Source organism: Lissotriton vulgaris, chromosome 1_1, assembly GCF_964263255.1.
Source record: "Lissotriton vulgaris chromosome 1_1, aLisVul1.2, whole genome shotgun sequence".
NCBI classification, from domain to species: domain Eukaryota; kingdom Metazoa; phylum Chordata; class Amphibia; order Caudata; family Salamandridae; genus Lissotriton; species Lissotriton vulgaris.
In genome coordinates this window covers 1018173862-1018186108 of record NC_141685.1, presented here as the reverse complement: position 1 = coordinate 1018186108, position 12247 = coordinate 1018173862, and the positions used below count along the sequence as shown (strand labels likewise).

The following is a 12247-nucleotide window of genomic DNA, read 5'->3' as shown; positions in this document are numbered from 1 at the left end:
AACTTTAACCTCATAGCTGCTATGGAACGTCCAGCTCCAGTGCTGGACGTTCCATTGCGCAGGTGCAGTTCGAACGTTCAACGGCCGACGGCAGCACTACGGAGGTAGTGGTGCCGTCGGCCGGTGAACGTGCGCAGCACTTAAGGGGTTAACCTCTGCCATACCTCTGGGGACTCTATACACACTGTACCTTACTTTGGTCCAGTATATATAGAGACACTTTCTTACAGCTACTATTAAAAAAGATGGTTTGAAGAGGCAAACAGCTTTTTAACATGGCAAATACAGTTTTTCAGCATGAATTATTTTCTGGATGTGCGTTATTCCGCCATTTAGTGGTTTGGGTCGGGAATCGGCTGTTTTGTTTTTTCCTTTTTAGGTTTCGCTGGGGGGGCGGAGCCGTTAGGCTCCTCCTCCAGAGAAATCTGTAGTTTCTAGTATGGGTGACTTGAACACGCCTCTCTGCTTCATTGGCTAGCTCCATAAATGGAGGCTAGCCATTGGAACAGAGAGGCGTCCGTCAATGCCGGACCAGACACGGGGGCGTTCCCGAGAATCTTTGGCTTTTGGCTACGTCATGATACGTCAGCCAAAAGCCGGGAACGCCCCCGAGAAGAGCTGGCCCGATCGCTGTGCTCATCGGCACAGATTCAGGGGTGTGGGGAGACCCGTGGTGTTTCCCTGTGCCTTATAATCCCCCGTGTCGATCTGCTGGCGAGGAAGCAGGCTGACCGCGATCTGCGGCCCGAAAATCTCTGGCCGCTAAATCACCGTCGCGGCCCGGGGCCAGAAACACCCTCTGCAAGCTGTGTTCGTGACCGGGAGCTGCGGTAGCTGAGATCGAAGCCGCCGCGCTCCCATTGGCCACAGGAGTCGAGCCCCCTCACTGACGCCGCGACGGGATTGGCCCGTGCGCCGTCGCGTCACTACTGAAGCTGTGCAGGGATTGGCCGCTCAAGGTTCGTCATCGTGGGTTGCCCCGGGAGCCGCACTGCCGTTGGCTGACTCCCGGGTGGTTGTGAGGGCTCGCCTGCAAAGCAGCGACCTGATTGGGCCATCGGCGGAGGAGCTGCACCTGAAGCACGACGAAGAGCCTCCCGGAGGAGACCCATCCCCGCCGAGGAGACCGTGAGTGCCCCTGTGCCCCCGGCCTGCCGTCCCAACTGCCGAGTGCCTGCATAACTCCCCCGCCGCTCGTAGGATTGTCGAGAGCGGGCGGGAGAGCAACCGGGACCGACAGGTGAGTAGTAGGGGGGCCCCTGGGCCTTCCTGGATGCAAGCCAAATGACTATCCCCCCATCCCCTGGTTTCGCGCTATAAACAAGATGTAAAAGGGATGCATTGGCACCTCAGACCGCTGGTACCACTGCACCCTTGATGGCTACACGAGGAATGCTTTAGTGTTATTGCCTATTTAAATGTACTTATATCAAGAAAGAGGGGTGCAATTATCGCTGGCCAGCAGCTATCCCCTCCCCTCAGCTCTTAGAGCGTCTTACCTGCGCAGACACCGCGGGCTCTTGCATTTCTACGTGCAGTCACCCCCGCCTCCCCCCTCGGGGTGTCTATTCTGACCCGAGCTCCTCCTGGCCGCGGTGTGCCATGTGGTAGCCCTCGACTCCAGACACTGTTTGTTTTTCAGACCTTTCCCTCTCCCGCCCGGGCCCTGGGGTGCCATGTGGCGGCTCCTTTCTAGCACAAAGCGGGTCAGCGTGTGTCCGACCGGTGTTGACTTTGCGGAGCCGGGGCTGAGGAGAGCCTTCATGAAGGGCCGGATGCCATCGCCGCTGCCCCAGTGATTTAATTAAACGGGGCGAGGAGTGGGGAGCGGGCGCCCCGGCGCTGGCGGGGCAGAGCCGCGTCTGGGGCTGCGGTGGGGATGCGGGGTTAACCCTCTGTGGTCTGACCCCAGGTCAAGCTCTGAAGGGGGCTTGTCAGGGCGGGTTACCCCGCAGATGGAGACATCTCGCAGCCGTGCAGTGACAGGCCAGGTGAGGGCCTTGCATTCCGGCACCCCTGGGCCTCTCTGCCCCAAAACGCCAGCAGGCACCCCTTCTACCCAGCAAGCGTCATCTGAGTTCAAGGGTTCCCTCTCAGTCGAGCACGGACCATCTCTGCCAAGGAGGGGGGTGGGGGTGGGAAAGGGGGGGGGGGGCTGTGCCCTGAAAAGAACCTTCAGATCTGGAAGCTCCCATGCCAGACGGGAGGGGTGCAGGGGCTGTGTCAGGTGGGACCCTCTCTAGCCAGGAAGGGTCTTCTGTAGCCATCGGCAGCTCTTTCCATGGGAGCCCCCATCCCTTATTTTATCCAGGAAGGAGAGGGCCAAGCAGGAACCCCCTCCCCATTCTGGCAACTGCACAGTCTGATTTCTAATATGGATAATTGGGGAAGCTGGAACACCCTCCCCCCCTTCCAACAACACACAAATTGCTCTGAACAATTTCAAAGCACTAATAACAGTAATTCTGGCGATTAGCCTGGGGGCGGGCGAGCGGCAGGGGGAGGGGGCTGCTGCACAGAGGGGGCCTGTTCGCTGGATGCAAGGTCCTGCCTGGCCCCCGGAGTGGCAGGAGAGGAGTCCCGGGGGGCGGGGTGTCTGAGGCTGAGATACCTCGGCAAGTGGCGGCTCGCCTGGAATCCTGCACCTTCTGCATCTTCCAGGCGGGCACGGTGGGAGCTCAAGAGAGGTGCTCTGTGCTCGGGGGGGAGGGGGGGCTCGGAGAGGACGAGGGGATCGCCAACACCTGGAATCGCACCGTGCAGATGCTTCCAATTGTCAGAATGCACGAATTCTTCTGAAGTACCAGCCCCGAGGAGACGCTGCTTCCTGGCCCCGCATGGACGTGCAGGGGATGGGGAGCATCTTCCGGTTCTGTCCTGTGGACGCGTTCCTTCAGGAGACAAGGGCATATTGTTCTAAGAGGGCGGCTTCAACATCCTTTTTCAAGTGTGGGCATTAGGAGCCAAGTGTCATCAACTGTTATGCAGTTGCAAAGCCTGAGATCTGCAAAAACATCAAATTACAATATACAAACGTACTATCGTGTCGGAAATGTCTCTCTGGCTTGTGTAGAACACCTGGTGGCTTACTGCAAATTGGACCGGGGGGGGGGGGGGGCATGAAAGGGACGCCCCCACTTCCATCCAGTCCATCGTGCAATGTACAGATGCTTTACAGCTATAACTGGGTTTGTAAACTGTTGACAATTTAGCAATCTTTGAAGCAGGTATTACTGATTTGCACAGTGGACAACCTCCACTCTTCAAATTACACCTGGGAGCTGGGGGGGGGGGGGTGGAGGGGGGACAGGGAACAATCATGGACTGGTATCTTTCTGGTGCTATTTGCCGGACAAAAAAAGTAGTAGACATTCTGAGTGTGCAGGGACTGTGGCTTGGCAGTCTGCTGTCCCTCACAGGCCTCCATCCCTGCATTTGCAAAGAATCGCGAGAAGAATCCTGCCTCGTGTATATTAGAGAGGAGCAACTTTTTGTGTCTTCTTGCGAAGGGTGGTTGTGGGCTATGACTGATTTGTACATTTGAGGCCATGTCATCAAGCCGTCACTGTGCAGAAAGCAGCCAGCAGCTTTGTGACATGGCTTTAGCACCCCAGGCCTCTGGTTCTGAAGGAAGGGGTGATACCTCGATTGTTGAGGTGTTGTACATCGCCTTCTGGCAGCTTCCGAGCACTGCAAACATATACAAATGCCAAAGCAAAGCGCTATGAAGGTAGTCGCTGTGAGTAGAGTGCATTTTGTTTTGAAGAGTCCTGTGTGCTTGTTCTTTTTGGTGAAGGCATCTTCTTGGCCCGATTGGGGGTTAGGCGAGTTGATCCTGTTCTGTGGGTTTGTACCTTGCTGCACTGAAATTCCTAAAACTGGGGGCATTTTTTTGGGTAGAGAGCACCTTTTTTGAGTAGCTTGTGGAGGCAGAAGCATATTTTGTGTGGGAGAATTTTCGTCTGCTCATCGTAGCATGAAGTTAGATAAGGGAGCATGCTACACTAGGTATCATACGGTTCTGCATGGGCTCTAGGGGAGGGTGTCATGCAGTGCTTGAGACACCGTGATTTTCTGATATCTCACAAGCCAACCTTCATGTTCAGTCCGAGGCAGCTTTTAAGGAAATAATGCGGGGAAGGGTAATAATTCCCCTCTAAGTGTCTGGGTGAATTCAGGGTGTGAGAAGCACAATAGGGCATTCTGTACTGAAGGCAGTGGAAGTTTCTCACAGCATCGGTCAAAGGGTCATAAAGGTGTTCTGACTACATGCACATTCAATGCATGGCCTCTTTGCAGAGCGATGATCCTATTTGTGCATACTGTAATTACACATACACGGGAGTCCAGGAAGTGTATGAGGAACTTGCTGAGAGTCCCATTAAATATTTGGTGGGCTCTAGGATAATGCAGATTGATCTTTGACAATTTCACATGGAATATTACAACCTTATCTGAGTGTCATTTAAGATCTCTTTAACCTAAATAAGCAGTGTTTGGCAGCTGTGTAATATTCTACTTGGGTGAGGATCTCCCACCAAAAACCTTTCAGTGAGAAAAGCAATTGTTGTAGAAACGATTAAATTAGCTCCTCTTTACAAACTGATAATGCCAAGAAACATCCCTTAACTAAGATGTGGGCTGTGAGAGCTGTGAGAGCTGTGTGGGCTGTGAGAGCTGTGTGGGCTGTGAGAGCTGTGTGGGCTGTGTGGGCTGTGAGAGCTGTGTGGGCTGTGAGAGCTGGGTGGGCTGTGAGAGCTGGGTGGGCTGTGAGAGCTGTGTGGGCTGCGAGAGCTGTGTGGGCTGCGAGAGCTGTGTGGGCTGCGAGAGCTGTGTGGGCAGTGTGGGCTGTGTGGGCTGTGAAAGCTGTGTGAGCTGTGAGAGCTGTGTGGGCTGAGAGAGCTGTTGGCAATGTAAATAACAATGCCATTTATTTATAAGTAAAAAAAAAAAAAGAAATGTCATGAGCAATGCCAATAGCTCTAACTTTTCCAAAGGCGAAACCGTTGCATTGTAAATGCTTGTTTTCTGTGGGGACGTCGTTGACCACCATTTGGTACTAGGTCCATCCCTTGTCTGATGTCAGACAGCACACCGGAAGTTCCTGTGCGTGGTAGCCATCTTCCGATTCTTTTTCCGCTGTTCGGTCTGAAAGCAAGGGAAGACGCACAAAGTTTTGGATGAAATCTCCGAAAAAAATCTAGAAATGTTAGAGGAAAAACCATTGTTCATCGATTGAGAAGTCACCGGAGAAGGAGAGAGAGAAACCTTTCCAACGAAGACGCAGATGGACCAAAATAATGCACGGTAGGGTGCCTTGGAAAATACCCCTTCCAAGTTTTGCCCTAATTGCCTCTACAAATTTGCACAACGCGATCCACATGATGTCTGTAACCTCTACCTGCCGAGTGATCACACGGATAAGGACTACAAGGCTTGTTCTGTATTCATGTCGAAGACTTGAGGTCCATTGAAAGCAGAGGGAGGACCATCGCACAGCCATGCTAGTCGTCAGAAACAACAGGTATCGCTGAGGGAATTGGGCCTTTCAAGCTACCAATATGAACAGGGGTTGACGGCACAATCGGCACATGAAGGGTCTGCCTTCGAGATCCTTGAAGGGGACGCTGAGATGAGGTGTACTGTGAAAGACAGCGAAGGACGTAGAGAAGAAAACCGACAAGGTAACTAAAACCCCTTACTCGTCGAACACTAAGGTCCTCGAAAAGAAGGTGCGATAGCCAGCCAGGTGTCTTGGAAAAGGACAAGCCACGGCCAAAACAAATCCAGGGATCTCACTCAAGGGATTCTGACGAGGGAAGATCGTTGAAATCGAAGACAGGTGCCGGACGAAAGGCCGTGAAGGACAAAACCATACCTTGGGAAGCAGAATGCTCCACACCCAAGAAGAGGATCTCCCTGGCTCCAGACACCGAAAGGGCCCTTGAGGTGGAGAAGAAGAAAAGACGCCTGGAGGAAGAAATGGTGCTCCTTCAACAAAAGTAGTACGAGGCTCTAAAGGAATTCAGAATTCCTGCGAAAACCTCCAGTATCACAGAGGAAGAAGAGGATACCCTTGAATCTCCAGAAACCCCGAACCTCACGAGAAGGATGTCGAGGAGGAACTCGACATTCCAGCAGAGGAGGAAGCCAATGGGAACTTTCGAGGAAGAGGGGAACGACCTTGAAACAGAAAGCTCTGAAGAAGAGATCTGTAGCTCTCCCTCGAAGGCTTTGCCACCAGACGACATAGCCTTCTACAACAGCCTCAACAAGAGAGCAGCTAATACCTTCAGGTCACCGTAGAGGAAGAGAAAGGAGACTCGTGTTTCCTCCTAGAAACATTAGCACCATCCACAAAGGGTACACAATACCTTCCAATGTTGCCAAGCATTCTGAACCACGGCAAGGAGGCTTTCTAGGAGCCTGCCTCAGGGTTGAGAAAAAATTCAAACCCTCCACAAGTGACCCTAAATACATTCAAGGGAACACAGTGATTGCTTCCATGATAGTTATCACAGCAGTGAGGAGGAGCAACACTCATTCCTCCACTGGCACACCTCCAGAAAGGGAACGTAAGAGAATGGACATGGTGGGGAGAAAAATGGAGAAGGAGGCAGTAAGACAATGGTACATTGTGAACTTTAATGCCCTCCTCAATAGGTATGGCCACCAACAATGGAGGAACTAATGATCAAGCTTCCAGAGGAAGATAAACAGAGAGCAAAATCCATCATACAAGAGGGAAGAAACTTAGTTAACATCTGCCTAAAATCAGCTCTAGACACAGTCGATACAACCAGCAGACAAATGTGCACAGGCACAACACTAAGAATGCACCCCTGGCTCAGAATTTCAGGTTTCAAACAGGAAGTACAAACTTCCATAACCTACAAACCCTTCACAGGATCTGTCCTGTTTGGAATTGAGGTAGATGATTTCCTACAACAAATAAAAAAGGGCAAAGTGGCGACCATGACTATGGGAGCCATGCAAATTAGGGTCAACTTCAAAAGAGGAGGATTTAACCTCAGAAAACCCACGGGTCTTCTCAACAGGGCAGCAACAACAACATCAACCACAGGTCAACGGACAGCAATCAAACCAAGCAGTCCGGATACCAACCCTGGCAGCAGCAACCAAAGCAGTCCTTTTGTGGCAGCGAAAGAGCCAGGCAACCACCCTAAGGAAGGGGAAGAACAAACTCCAAGTGACTTGCCCACAAAGAAAGACCCCCCTCCCCAACACCAGTGGAAGGCAGAATAGTGCATTACCCACTTCAGTGGGAAAACATCACTACAGACAGTTGGATTTTAAATGTGGTACGCCATGGCTATTGTATAGAACTAAAAAAGAAACCCCCACCAAATCCACCAAGGAAGAAGAGGTCCAAAAGAACAGAACTCTTACAATTAAGGGAGGAAATAAAGGGACTCTTAGAAAAACAAGCAATAGCGAAGGTACAGACTAGGGAACACAACAAGGAAAACTACTCACCTTGTTTCTTGGTTCCAAAGCAAGATCTCATGCTAAGACCGATCTTAGATTTCAGATTTGAATACAAATTCATTTGCACGCACCATTTTAGGATGTCAACACTAAATGAATTAATCCCACAGCTACAAAAAGGGTACTCCATTGCTTCCGTTTGACTCAAGGATCCAGTTAAAAATTGCATGTATGACTCATAGAGCGATACACTACAACTCTCCCCTTGACCTGGCAAATAAGTTCAAACTATCGGGAGCCTCCCGGCCCCCCAGGAGCACCAGCACACTTCTGCTCAGGCTGAAGAAATAAAAAATAATTAAAACCTACAATCGTACATTCTCTAGCATTGCCCAGAAAATATGGAACTTCCTACCTGTGGAAACAAGACTGATTCCCTCAACATTTGCCTTCAAAAGGGATGTGAAAATCTTACTGTTGAACACTACTTTGAACTAGAAGTTTCGCTCCTTTTGTCTCTCATCTTGTTTTGCTGCTTAACACGCTACGTGGCATCTGCTTGATCAAAGTGTCCCTGCCAATATACTATTGTGTTCCTAATATATATTTCTATGTTTTTTCTCCCACAGCTATTTGCGTATGTCGTCCTCATCTCGTATGTAATGCGATCTGATACACGCTTGGGTCATGTTCGTGCTATACAAAACTTTAAAAATAAAATAACTAAACAATAGACCTAAAGGATGCCTAAAGAATTTACCAACCCATCAGCCAACTCCAACGACATCACCCCCTCCCAAGCCCTCTGCGACTCCCTAGCTTCCTTCTTCCACAACAAAATCGCAGACATCCACAACAACTTCGACAACCGACCCGAAGACCAACCCACCCAATCTCCTGCAGGACCCTCATTCCCCTTGAACATCCTTAACGACTGGACCCCAATCTCCACTGAGGACACCATCCACCTGATGAACTCCATCCACTCAGGATCCCCAACTGACCCATGCCCTCACCACATCTTCAACAAAGCAGACTCCATCATAGCACCACACCTCCGAGATGTCATCAACTGCTCCCTCAACTCCGCCACCTTCCCGTAAAGCTGGAAACACGCAGAACTCAGCGCCCTTCTGAAAAAACCCACAGCTGACCCCACCGAACTCAAAAACTACCGCCCCATCTCGCTTCTTCCATTCCCGGCCAAAGTCATTGAGAAAGCTGTCAACAACCAGCTCGCCGCCTTCCTCGAAACCAACAAATCCCTCGACTCCTCACAGTCCGGCTTCCGAGCCAAACACAGCACTGAGACCGCCCTCATCGCAGCAACAGACGACATTCGAACTCTACTGGACAATGGAGACACAGTCGCCCTCATCCTCCTCGACCTCTCCGCTGACTTCGACACAGTCTGTCACAGCACCCTTCTTCAGCGCCTCAGAGACGTAGGAATCCAAGGAAAAGCACTGGAATGGATCACCTCGTTCCTCACCGGAAGAACACAGAGAGTCCGCCTCCCACCATTCAAGTCAAAGGCCTCTGAAGTCATCTGCGGCGTGCCGCAAGGATCGTCACTCAGCCCCACCCTCTTCAATGTATACATGAGCCCCCTTGCGGCCATCGCTCGCCAACACAATCTCAACATCATCTCCTACGCGGATGACACTCAACTGATCCTATCACTCACCAAAGACCCTAATACCGCCAAAACCAACTTACACGAAGGAATGAAAGAAGTAGCCAAGTGGATGAAGCACAGCCTTCTGAAACTAAACTCAGACAAAACAGAAGTCCTCATCTTAGGCACCCCCACCTCCGCCTGGGATGACTCTTGGTGGCCAGAAGCCCTTGGAAAAGCCCCCCTCCTGACGGACCACGCACGGAACCTGGGCGTCATCCTGGACTCCTCACTCTCGATGACTAGACAAGTCAACGCCGTTTCATCATCTTGCTTCAACATTCTTCGCATGCTCAAAAAAACATTTCGCTGGATCCCCACCGAAACTAGAAAAACGGTCACCCACGCACTGGTCACGAGCCGCCTGGACTACGGAAACACACTATACGCCGGTACCACCGCAAAACTCCAGAAAAAACTCCAACGCATCCAGAACGCTTCAGCCAGGCTCATACTAGACATCCCGCATAAAGAACACATCTCTGGTCACCTGAAAAACCTCCACTGGCTGCCCGTAAATAAGAGGATTACTTTCCGCCTCCTAACCCACGCACACAAAGCACTTTACGATCTTGGGCCCGAATGCCTCAACACACGATTGTCCTTCTACACCCCCTCCCGTCAGCTGCGATCCTCCAACCAAGCCCTTGCCACGGTACCTCGCATCAACAAAACCACCATGGGAGGTAGATCCTTCTCCTACCTGGCAGCTAAAACCTGGAACTCACTTCCCACTCACCTTCGCCTTACCCAGAACCACCTAGCATTCAGAAAGCAACTTAAAACTTGGATATTCGACAAGTAATTCCCCACCCTCCCTCTAGCGCCTTGAGACCCTATGGGTATGTAGCGCGCTATATAAATCTCTTGACTTGACTTGACTATCTGCACATCCCCATGAACCAAGCACACACGAGATACCTCTGCTTCATCCACGAGGACACCCATTACCAATTCAGATCTTCCCCTTCCGTATAAAATCAGCACCAAGAGTTTTCAGAAAGTGCCTAGCAGCATCTGAAAGAAGGAGAGGAATTCACGTCTGTCCCTATTTAGACGAATGGCTGGTGAAGGCAAGTTCAAGGCAAAGATGTTACACACCCATTCATCAGATGATCACAACGCTGCAAGGATTGGGATTTTCTATAAACCACAAGAAATCCTCAACAAGACGGAAACAGGAGAAAACTTTCCCAGGAGAAAGATTAAACTCCAAGATTTCACAGGCACACCTGGCCCAAAGGTGGATACAAGCTATCAAACAGCAAACTCTCCTCTACCAGAAGGGACGGTCTCTGACCCGGAGGACAGTGGTGAAACTTATGGGCATGATAGCATCATGCATTCCCCTCATTACCCATGCACGTCTACACATGCGCCCTCTACAGGAATGGCTGTGCAACAGTTTGTCACAAACCGCAGGAATCTAGTGGTTGTAACAGAAAAGGTTCAGACAGAGATACAATGGTGGGCATCTTAGAACATAACACTAGGCAGACCTTTCAAATCACCAACTCCCTCCGTGACCATCAAAACAAAGGTGTCCCACAAGGGTTGAATATCACATTCAGAAAACCTGAGGGTACGCGGTCAATGGAACGACACAGACTCCATAAAACATATCAACTTCCTAGAGATAAAGACTGTTTCCTGGCACTAAATGCATTCCAAGCCTACATAGGAGGGAAGACCGTATTGATTCAGATGGACAATACCACAACAATGTTGTACCTCAAGAAAACAGGACCAACAAAATGATTTACCCTAAGCAACCTAGCTCAGCAAATATGGAAATGGGCCAATTAAAACAGAATTCACCTGCAGACAATTCACCTGCCAGGAAAAGACAACACAGAAGTGGATCAGCTCAGCAGACAGAACAGCTGAGGAGCCTTCAAAGGGTCTTCAGCCTCTGGGGGCGCACCAAAAATCGACCTATTCACAACATTGGAGAACAGAAAAAGCCCATTGTTCACCTCCAGGTTTCAACACCCCCTAACAAAAGGGAATGCCCTGTCGCTAAACTGGTCTGGGATATTTGCATATGCTTTTCCTCCAATTCCTCTGCTACAAAGGGTACTGTAAAAAGCCAGACAACCAGGAATAGACTTAATTCTCATAGCCCCTCAATGAGCAAGGCAAACCTGGTATTCAAGGCTACTCGAACTATTCAAGGGACAGATGATAAGATTCATGCCAGAGAAGGACCTTCTCACAATGTAGAGGGGTCAAATATTTCACTAGGTACCTGCTACACTCAGCCTAGCAGCCTGGCACCGGAGAACATAGAGAACGGACATTTAAACTTACCGCAAAGAACAATGGAAAAACGTTAGCTAAGTGGAAACGGTACATCATATGGTGTACAGAGAGCAATACCCTAAATTCAATATCCACACAGGAAACAGTGTTCCTATTTCTTACGCTCTTGCTTGACAGTATGATCAACTACTCAAGTTTCAAGGTGCACATGGCAGTGATTGTAGCCTACTCCAGGGGAGAGTCAGGTAAACTTTTTTCACATCCCCAGTCATCAAAAGATTCCTGGAAGGTTCCAAGAGGATTGCACTCCCAAGGAAGGCTCCAGCTCCGATGTGGAGCTTAAATACAGTTCTAAACAGCTAATGACAGAACCGTTCGAACCCATGCACAAAGCAGAACTTTGATACATCACGATAAAGACTGCCTTCTTAATAGTTATAACATCTCTACAGAGAGTAAGTGAACTGCAGGAATTAACTTTTGAGAAACTATACATGCAAATCTACAAGGTTATCCTAAGGACCAACCCTCAATTCTTACCTAGGTAGTAAGCAAATTCCCCATTAATCAAAGCATTCAGCCCGCAGTTTTCTTAAAAAACCAACAAACACAACTAGAAAAAAGCCTTCGTACCTTGGATGTAAGAAAAGCTTTACTATACTAGCTACAGGAGGAGAAAAGACAATTCCGTAACAGGAATCAGTTGTTCGTCGCTCACTCCAATTTCAACATAGTAACTCCTGTGACAAAGGGGACAAGTGCATGTTGGATTCTAGAAGCAATTCAATTATGCTATTCCCACAAGGGACAGACCTAGCACCAAATTGTGGTTGACGCCCCACAGAAAAAAACAGACCA

The 12247-nt window shown here is 49.9% G+C and overlaps 1 protein-coding gene across 2 annotated transcripts in view; it reads left to right on the top strand.

Moving 5' to 3' along the window:
* LOC147748431 (SWI/SNF-related matrix-associated actin-dependent regulator of chromatin subfamily A member 4-like) overlaps positions 1 to 12247 on the top strand; it is a 364311-nt gene that overhangs the window by 166047 nt on the left and 186017 nt on the right. The gene's annotated exons all lie outside the window — the stretch shown is intronic.